Raw genomic sequence first — 10,667 nt, 5'->3', positions numbered from 1 at the left:
CTTTTTACAGTGGTATACCACATTTAACTACAATTATTTATTTTGTTGTTAAAAATCGGCACCGAAAAAAAACTAACGGTCTAGCCCCGGTCTTCCCTATACTTTTTTTAATTCTTTTAACATTGTGGTAAGAAATATTTCATTTCGATTCACCCTTAGAATAAATAAATTTTTATCAAAAGTAGAATATATCACAAACGAAGTTGACTTTAAATTGAGCACTGCCATTCTTAATTGCACCTGTCCATAATATCAATGTTTTTCTTTCAAATAAATATTTTCTTTATCTTTCATTAAACTTCTCCCCCCTAAAAAAAATTTATTTGAAAGAAAAACACTTACACTCTTACACAATGTTAAAAGAATTAAAAAAAGTATACTATGGCATTATGTTGCATGAAATCTGTTTAAAAACTGAAAGTTCAATAAAAGATGCTAGTGAAAACATTGAGTCATAGGATTATAAAAGAGTTAAAAGTTATAAAATATAGAAATAATTACAAGATTATATAAAAGATTATATACAAAAGTTTTCAAAATTAAAAAAAGTATACTGTACCATTATGTTCTCCATTCTCCAATATTTCTCCATTTAAATATTCGCTCACGAGTCCCATGTTCTCTTGAAACTGCTGCCACGATTTCTCGTCGAAATAAACGCCGTCCGCACAGTTGCCGGTTAATTTAACCAGCGGCACGAAAACCTCCTCGGATGTTGCTTGTAAACCCACGTGAATTCTCTTCGTATGGGAGCTGTTGAGTCCATATGTTGTCGATAGCAGCATATGTAATTGCTCGTTTCTTCCCTCGAAGTAGCGTCTCTTATCGGAAATTCCCTTTATCAGGAATAACGCGTGTGAACATCCGCTTCTCAGAATTATTAGCGTCTTCTCTGTGACTAGCCATTGTTCTTATTTCTTCGTAATATCGACAGACACACACAAACACTAATTGAAAAGTCAGATGTGAGAGTTATACTTTTTCACTGGTGTACGACTTGTCGCTTCGAACGATGGGACTCGAATGATTTTGACTTCGTAACGTTAGTCAAAACGTTAACTTCGCTTGCGTCGTTTTAGAAAAATTAGTCGGCGCGCGCAGAAAAAAATTAGAAAACTCTAGATTTTTCTAGACTTTTCTAGATTTTGTTAGTTTAAACTATAAATTCTGAAGTGTAGGGAGCTAAGAAAATTTGTTAATAAAAAGATCGGCTAAAAATTTTATACAAAAAGTGTAATAGTTAAAAAATTTTTAAATAAAAATATTTCTAAGAAATAAAGGAACAACAAAAATCTATCCAAGCTCTTCTTTTGCCGGAAGCAATAAATCAATAAATTTTCCGAGTTGTAGTAGTAATAAATCTTTCTATGTTGGTAATGTAACATTAGTAGAAAAATTCAATAGAGGAACTTTTGTAAGTTTTTAGAAAAAAAAATGTTTTGTGTAAAATTTAACCGATCTCTTTTGTGTTGGAAACAATAAAACAATAAATTTTCCGGTTGTAGTAATAAATCCTTCTAGTTAATGGGACATATAACATTAGTAGAAAAATTCAATGGAGAATTCTTTGTAAGTTTTTAGATAAAAATGTGTTTTTGTGTAAACCGATTGTGTGTTTAACCGAACTCTTTTTGTGTTGGGAACAATAAATCAATAAATTTTCTGGGTTGTAGTAATAAATCCTACTAAATGTATGTTGGAACAAAGCATTACTATAGAAATTTCTAATAAAGAATTCTTTGTAAACCCTTAGATAAAAAAATTTGTTTTCGAGAATGGAAGAGTAAAGGCATAGAAAAGCTTTCACCGAAAATTTTCACGCTTTCATCGGTCAGGGAGAGTGGGTAGAGAGTGGGGAAAGCCTCAAATTTGTTAACCAATATCCTAGCTAGACAATTTTTGACTCACCTTTATTCTAGATGGTTTTGGAAATATTTCCAACTATAAATAGCCTGTAACACCATAGCTAAGAGTTAGTTCTTACTTGTCCGATCTTACTGGAGTCGTCTTGTACGCTCTTAGTCAGTCAGGCAAGTGTAGTGCTTCGAAAAAATGTCTCTCCGTGTAATTTTAGTGGAGTTTTTTAAAGTGAGTTGCAATTTAAGCAATCGCTTAAATGAGCAACGCGAGTTTGTAGAAGCAGTGTCAAACGACGAAGAGTCTAATTACAGACTATTCGGACGTTTCGTGGATGGGTGTAGCAATACCTTGTTATGTGTGATGAACGAACTGGGTTACTGTGAAAGAAATGAAGCATTGGTGAACATTATTTTAAATGAAATAGAAACGCGCATAGCTGTTGGCCACGTGGAAGAAGACGCAGGAAGAGGCCATATAGCAAGATTCCTGCGTCGTAACGGAGGAACAGGTAAGTGTTAGAAATAAAAATTGTACCTTAAAATTTTAATATAGCGGAATTTATCATTAAAATTTAAATTAATTTAATAGTGGAGAACCGCATTGCCGTTGTCCAACCGGTCCGACGAGGACAGAGACGTCGAGCGGAAGAGGACATTGCTGAGGAGGCAGTACCAGCACGTAAGTTGGAAATAATAAAATTAATTAATTATTAAAAATAACGATTATTATAAATATTAAATTTTATAGGAAGAGCTAGATTCGCGGCACCACCACCCGCAAACATCCCCGTCATCGATTTATCTTCTGGTAAGAGACTAATAATAACACGTAAAAGCTAACTCTTGCAATATTAGTATAATAAAAAATATAATTTATACTGTTTTAGATGATGATGATGAAGAAGAAGTAGAACAAGAAGAAGAGGAGGTGAGAATTGTGAGCTCACCCGATTCGGCCGTGTTTACGCCTCGTAAGTTTCAAAAAATAAGTTAAGATAAAAATTTAGCAGCGAATAAAAGAAATAACCGAAATGTTACATTTTACCAGGAAGGGAAGAATCGCAATTAGATGATGATGTTTTCACTCCGGGCATCGACGAGGTGATCGACCGAATATTAATGGAATCCGAGGAGGAAGAGGAGGAGGAGGAGGAGGAAGAGGAGGAAGCACAAGAACAAGAACAAGAAGAAGAAGTTCGAAACGCAGAAGAGCCGCAGCAAGATACGCAGGAGGTGATGGACGAGGTGGAGGAGGAGGAGGAGGAGGAGGAGGAGGAGGAGGAGGAGGAGGAGGAGAGTGAAAATAATATTAATAATATCGATGATGATATTAGCGATTTCGATGACGATAACGACGACGACGACGACGAGAGATACGCACCTAACGAATATGAAGGTAATAATATTTCTCTATTATATTATATTTTTATTTCCGTAATTTATTGATCTAATCACAAGTAATTATTTCTGATTAGATGTTTCTTACTCCCCGGTTTGACCTTTGTCTCCGGAAAATAAATAAGAGACAAAGATTTAAAAAGATTTAAAAAAGAAGAAGAACACCGACCTACGCTAGTGATAAAAGCAACTAAAGGTGAGTTACCTTAGTATGCTCTATCGCGGTCGTAAAAAATTTTAACTCTTTAAACTCAATATAAATCAATATTATATGAGACTAAGTTTTTTTAATTTTTTCAGTACAGTCGGGTGGAGAGGGTGCGGACCGTCCTACCGTTGTTGTTGCTCCGAACACTGACGATGATGATTCGCAAACGCAGAGTGCTAGTGGGGAGGAGGAGGGGGAAAATACTGCTGCTGCTACCGACGCTGACGGATCTCAGTCGCAGAGAGACGGACAGGTGGAGGAGGGGGAAAATACCCCCGTGGAGAGGGAACAAGAGGAACATCTGGTACAGGCACGTCAGCAGGATCGCCAGGTCGGACAATTTAATTATATAGATTTAGTGGCAGAAAACGCGCGACAATTTAGAAATTTCCGGATACTCGGTAGGGAGGCCAGTTTTCGAGTACGTCCGATACCCGTAGGCGAGGATACCGTGCGTTGGCTAGAAAACGCGTTCCGCGAGATTCACGCGTATGCGTTACGTACGACTGGGCCGGGAGATTACGTCGGATTATCGTTTGAGTCGGCGGAACTAACACACGGTCCGGCGGGGCTATCGTTTCGCCCGGCACGAGACTTAACTCCCGAGAATATATGGGATCTCGTGAGCTCGATCGCGCAAAGTAACGGGGGAATAGATATCGCGCAAAATTTCGACGTGCGCGTTTTCAACGTTGCGATGCCAGTGGGGCGTGGGGGTGCGATAAAGAGGTTAACGGCCATCGCTAAGCGGTCAATTTAGATCTCGGGAATAGCGATAATTTGTGCCTACCTCGTTCCCTCGTGTTGGCACGAATTTATCGCGAGCGCGGAAATCTACGTACGGGAGTGTTGCACGACAGGTGGAATACCGTAAGATGTCGGAGTTCCACGCTTCAGCGTGAATTAGCGTTGGAGCTGGTGAGGAACGCCGGTGTTACGATACCCGAAGACGGGTGCCGAATTCCGGAGATCGCGCGTTTTCAACATTTTCTCGCAAATGAAAATATAGCAATAATTGTATATAATTCCAACAACGTTGGTAGAGGCGAGAATCCTTTGTACGACGGCGCCGAATTACTCGCCTCGTTAGAACGCGAACCTACGTGTCGTTTAAATATTATGTATTACGAGCGTACGCACCATTACAACCCGATATTGAATTTGAATGCTGCCGCCGGTACTCAAAAAGAATTTTGCGTGTCGTGCAACACTGCGTATCGTAAAGACAGAGGACATCGCTGTTCGAAAAAATGTCCGCGTTGTTACGCCACTCCCTCGTGCGAGAATCCCGAAGTAGAAATTGTTAGGTGCGCGGCGTGTAATCGTGCGTTTTTCGGAAATTCGTGTTTTGAACGTCATCTCGCGCAAAAATCTTACGACGGTAAATCGCTCGCGAGCGTCTGCAGTTTCGTGAAGATTTGCGATAATTGCGGGCGATTCGTCAAGAGAGGTTCGCGACACGAATGCGGTGTTTCGTATTGCAAGACGTGTTGTTCGTTGCAGTCCGCTAATCATTTATGTTTCATGCGGCCTCTTCACCGTAATGCCGAAGTAAACGAAGACCCGGGCGAGGGTACGAGTACTACGTTGGCACGGGGAGAGCGGGTAGCGCCTGGTAACGAAAATGTCGGCACGGAAGCAACGAACAAACGTAGCAAAAAAAAACGCGTCGCATTCGTGTTTTATGATTTCGAAACGCGTCAAGACGAGACGCTCGAAGGTACGGACAACGTCAAAGTTCACGTACCGACTCTCTGCGTTGCGCAACAGATTTGCGAAACGTGTGCCGCGATAGACGACATGTCGGTGCGATGCCGTTGGTGCGGAGTGCGCGAATTTGTATTTCATCGTGATCCTGTACGTCAACAAGAGTTCGTCGACTTTGTAACGCGAACGAACGAAATGTTACAAAAAAATTATTTGCATCGCGCATAATGCGAAAGCGTTCGACGCGCAATTTATTCTAAAGTATTTAGTCGAAAATACGGAAATGACTGAACAGCCACAAGTAATTTTAAACGGGAACGAAAATTGTCGTGATGACGGTCGGACATACAAAATTTATCGATAGTTTAAATTATATGCCGATGAAATTATCAGAATTACCTAAAGCTTTCGGGCTACAGGATACAATCGGATAAAGGCATTTTTCCACATTTGTTTAACACCCGCGAAAATCAAAATTATATCGGTCCGATACCCGACACACGATATTTTTCTCCCGAGCATATGAAACCGGAAGAACGCGAACGGTTTCTTTCGTGGCACGCGGAGATGACGCGTAACAACTTCATTTTTAACTTCCAAAATGAAATTATTAAATATTGCCGTAACGACATGGTTATTCTTCGACGCGCGAGTATGGCTTTCAGAAAAATTTTTTTGCAATGCGGGAACGTGTGTCCGTTCGAAGAATGCACGACTATCGCCTCCACGTGCATGAGAGTTTTTCGCAAAAACTTTCTGCGCAAGGAGGAGATAGGAGTCATTCCGGCGGGAGGATATAGATTCGCCGATAATCACTCGCGCAAATCTCTACAGTGGTTAGTGTGGATGGAGCACGTGCTCGGACATCCCATAATTCACGTAGGGCGAGGGCGCGAGCATAAAATCGACGGCACACGCGTTGACGGATATTACGAGACACCGACTAATGATGACGACAACGACGACGAGACGCAACGTTACGTACTACAATTTCACGGTTGCTTTTGGCACGGATGTCCATCATGTTTTCAGGTAAATCGCGATAAAACGCCTTCGACCGCAAATCGCGAGGACACGATCGACGCGCGCTACGAACGAACACAAGCGATGACATGTCGTCTCCGAAGGAGGGGGTACCACGTGACGGAGATGTGGGAGTGCGCTTTGGACCGCGAGTTGCGCGAAAATCAGGTGATGAAAGATTTTCTGGAAAATCATCCGTTACTAAAACACGCGCCTCTCGATCCTCGCGACGCGTTTTACGGAGGACGCACGGGGAACATCGCCACCCGTCGTGAAATTCAGGGTACGGAGAAAATACGCTACGTGGACGTATGCTCTCTGTATCCGTACGTACTGAAAACCGGTGCTTTTCCGATCGGTCACCCCGATATTTTTATCGGTGAAGAATGCCAAGCGATAATCGGAATTGCACCGAATTATAATTTTGATTCGCTCGAAGGTCTCATCCGATGTCGAGTACTTCCACCGCGCGATCTTTTTCACCCGGTACTCCCATATCGCGTACGCGGAAAATTATTGTTCGCGTTATGCCGTAGTTGCTGCGAAACGTTCTCGCAGGCCGCGTGCACTCACAATAACCCCGCCGATCGTGAATTCGAGGGTACTTGGGTATCCGTCGAATTGCGCAAAGCCGTCGAGAAGGGATATCGCGTGACAAATGTGAGCGAAATATGGCAATATAAAGTTGCGCGATATGACTCCGGTACTCGGCAGGGCGGTTTATTCGCCGAATACATAAATACGTTTTTAAAGTTAAAACGGGAAGCTAGTGGGTGGCCGAGTGATTGCCATGATGACGAGGCGAAAGAACGATACCTGCGGGAATACGCGGAAACCGAGGGTGTTGTTCTCGATAAGGACAATATCGTCCGGAATCCTGGCCTGCGCTCGGTCGCGAAACTCTGTTTAAATTCTTTCTAGGGAAAATTCGGCCAACAAACCAATTTGCCTCAGACCGAGGTCGTGAAATCTTGTCAGCGTTTTATGACTTTGCTCACGAGTCCCGAGCACGAGATAATCGACATATTACCCGTCAACGACGAGGTGATATATGCTTCGTGGCGGCTACGAGAAGAGGCCGTCGTGGCTTCCCCGTTGACAAATGTCGTGATCGCGGCGTACACGACGGCACAAGCACGACTAAAACTTTACGAGTATTTGGAAGCATTAGGTAGGCGCGTTTTATATTACGATACCGACTCGTGTATATATTTAAGTACAGGCGATCCGAACGAGTACGAACCGCGTACCGGAAACTTCCTCGGCGACATGACGGACGAACTCGAGAGCTACGGCCGCGGCAGCTATATCGAGAAGTTCGTGTCCGGCGGGCCAAAATTCTACGCTTATGTCGTTCGTACGCCGGACGGTCGTACTGTAGAGTCGTGTAAAGTGAAAGGTATTACTATAAATTATAGGAATTCCTTAGTTATAAATTTCAATAGTATTAAAAACTTACTAATACAAAGAGAGAGAGAGCGTAGAGGCGAGGAAGAGGAAGAGGGAGGAGGAGAGGGAACGTTGTCGTCGTCGGCGGGGACGTCAATAAATCTGCGTTTTAGTGCAATTCGACGCACCGCGTTTCACGAAATTATAACTCGCGAAGAAACGAAAACGTGCGCACCGGTATTGGTAAAACGTAGATTTATCAATAGTCGTTATTCACTTCCGTACGGTTACGTGGAGTGAATAACTTTTTCTCCTTTTTCTTCTACTTTATTGTTAAGTTAGGCTAACGAGTTTTCTGCCACATTAGGGTAAAAAAAAATGTTCTCATATTATTTTGTAAATAGTTTTTTAATTTTGTAAAAATAGTTGTAAGTGTAAAAGGATTTTTGTATATATGTAACCAAAAAATATAATGTAGCAATATGTAAATATATTCTGTGTTTAAACATAAAATTTTTAAAAATTTATGTTTTTTCTTCAAAAAATTTCTAAAAAATAAAATATTTTTACATTTAAAGCGTAAATTGTTGTGTACCATATAATTTTTCCCCACTTTTCCCTGCGCTTATTTTTTCGTCACAATTTTTATTCTCCGCCCGGAGCATCGCGTACAAGCTCGTCGATCGCGATGCTCTCGCTGCGGAATCGTAATAAGCTTGTAAGACATGGGATAAGCTTATGAGCACCGCGGCGCGAGAATCAGCTGATCGACGGCCGCGGTGATGTTCGCTCGTGCGAGCGTTTGCGGGGGTACGCTGGTGCGCGCGTTCGCCGCCGCCGCCGCCGCCGCCGTTGATTAGCTTATTTCCCCTCCCATCCTCTACTCTTCAAATTATTCTTTTTGAAGTCACGCGCGGAATTCGAGTCAATCATTTCGCAAAATGGACGTGCGCTGGAAACATCCCTGGACGTCGATCGTGTGTGGACCCACCGGTTGCGGGAAGACGATCTTCGTGAAAACCTTTCTCCGACAATTATCTCACATGTCCGACGTACGTTTCGAGAGAGTTTTGTTTTATTACGCGGAGTGGCAGGAGGCTTATCGTCAATTACTGTGTATTTTTATATTTCATGTGTAGCGGTTATAATCTTTGTCAGTTTCTTAATCTGTTTAGCGACAATAGCGAATGCAATGATCGTTTGATTGTAAAATTATTTCGTAAAATTTTTCTTCATAATAAAAGCGCATGCGTAAAACCTCACGTTGAATGTTGCCATGTTTAGGCATGTACTTTAAGAATAATTAAAAATACTTATTCTCACGTATCAATGTATTATTTTATGTAATAAACATTGTTTGTATCTTCAACCCTCCCGTCTATTTATTCATTCCCTTTTCTTTTGCGTTAAAATAGTTGCATCACGTCACAAAGCGAACCTGACCGTTCCTGTTTTACCCTCTCCTTTCTCCAGAAAATAAGTTTCACGTATTTCATTGTTTCGAAAACTCTTTGTCCAGACCCAAGTCCTAAAAGAACACGGTCATAATCATGAAAACTATTCTCTGAAAACATAAAAATTCCACTTTCCGTTTTCGGCATCTTAGCATCATATCCTTATTTTAGCTTAGCGTCGTCTAACCACGTGCTCCCGCCAAAATGGCGCTGGTCGACACTTCCGCTATTTTTCCTTGTGACTTAGCGTCGTCCACCACGTGCAGGCCCAAAAAGACGCTGGATCCTTTAGGCGGGAGAGCCAATCAGACGCTGGGTAGGTATGGGGTATCCAATCAGAACGCGCCATTTAGTTACTATTTCGAATCCGACATTTTTGTTTCGTAGTCTTTTACCACGTGCAAGCCCCAAAAAAGTCACTAGACACTAGACACCCTAGGCGCGGGAGAGCCAATCAGACGCTGGGTAGGTATGGGGTATCCAATCAAAACACGCCATTTGTCCCCACCATTTTTGTCTACCACGTGCTACCCCCCTCAAAGCCACCAGACGCCTCAGGGGGAGGGCCAATCAGACGCTGGGTAGGTATGGGGTATCCAATCAAATCGCTCCATTTAATTACCTCGTTACCCCCACCCCTCAGGCGGCAGCCAATCAGAGCGCTCCGAGGTCACGGGGGCAGACCGTCTGGCCACGCCCCTGGCGCCGGCGGGGTCGGTGGTGGGGGTTTGTTTTGACGCCCCATACCTACCCACTTACTACTTGCGTTGATTGGTTGGTTCTAAAAGTAAGAGCCAATCACATTCGACCTGCTACTGAGCGGCTTGATCTGCTGAACACGACCAATGCTAACATAAGTATAATTCCTCGTCAAGTGCGTCTATTTATTGATATATTCCAATATCTTCGTCAACACTATTTGTTATTGCGGGTATTCCATAAAAATTGTAATCTGGCAAATCAAAGTCTTAAAGTGTATCGTAGGATTTAGATTCTTGTTGTCCACTGTAATTGTACCTGTACGCAATACAAAGAGTTATTAAGAAGTCGGAAAATTACTAATGTAATTAAAATTACAAGATGTAATATTCCAGTCATGTATGTTAATTTGATCATGAATCGTGACGCTTATTATTCACATTTATACTTAAAATGGAATGTTTAACACAAATTACTATTAAATTTGTGTAATACTTACGCAATTATTACCTACGTATGAGAATATCTATCACTCACCGAATATTATTGCTGGTATTACGTAAAAGGTAATTTACAAAATCATCAAAGTCCGAAATTGTATCATCCGAAAATTGTATCATAGAATGGAGATTTTTGCTGTCTACTGCTGTTATCCACATTGGACCTGCATATATACAGAGTGATTAAAAAAATAGAAAAAACTGCTAATGTAAGATCATATTGCAGTCATGTATGAATTTTATCACTAAATCGTGATTCTTATTATTCACATTACTTAAAATGTAATGTTTAAACACAATTACTATTAACATTTCGTAATACTTGCACCAATTACCTGCGTATGTAAATATCAATTAATTATGGAATATATTACATAACAAATAAGTGACAGCAACTTAAATTTTTCCAATGCAAAATCTCGCTTTGTAA

The 10,667-nt window shown here is 41.5% G+C and overlaps 1 pseudogene; it reads left to right on the top strand.

The window, feature by feature from the left end:
* The first annotated feature begins 6,176 nt into the window (after window positions 1-6,176).
* Window positions 6,177-7,884, top strand: LOC139787106 (uncharacterized; annotated as a pseudogene).
* Window positions 7,885-10,667: the final 2,783 nt, after the last annotated feature.

The sequence above is a fragment of the Temnothorax nylanderi genome, unplaced genomic scaffold (genome assembly GCF_030848795.1).
Source record: "Temnothorax nylanderi isolate EJ_2023f unplaced genomic scaffold, tnyl_v1.0 TNYL_tig1272_pilon, whole genome shotgun sequence".
In the NCBI taxonomy this organism is placed as follows: Eukaryota; Metazoa; Arthropoda; class Insecta; order Hymenoptera; family Formicidae; genus Temnothorax; species Temnothorax nylanderi.
The sequence above is the reverse complement of the archived record's forward strand: the minus strand, read 5'-3'. Positions and strand labels throughout refer to the sequence as shown.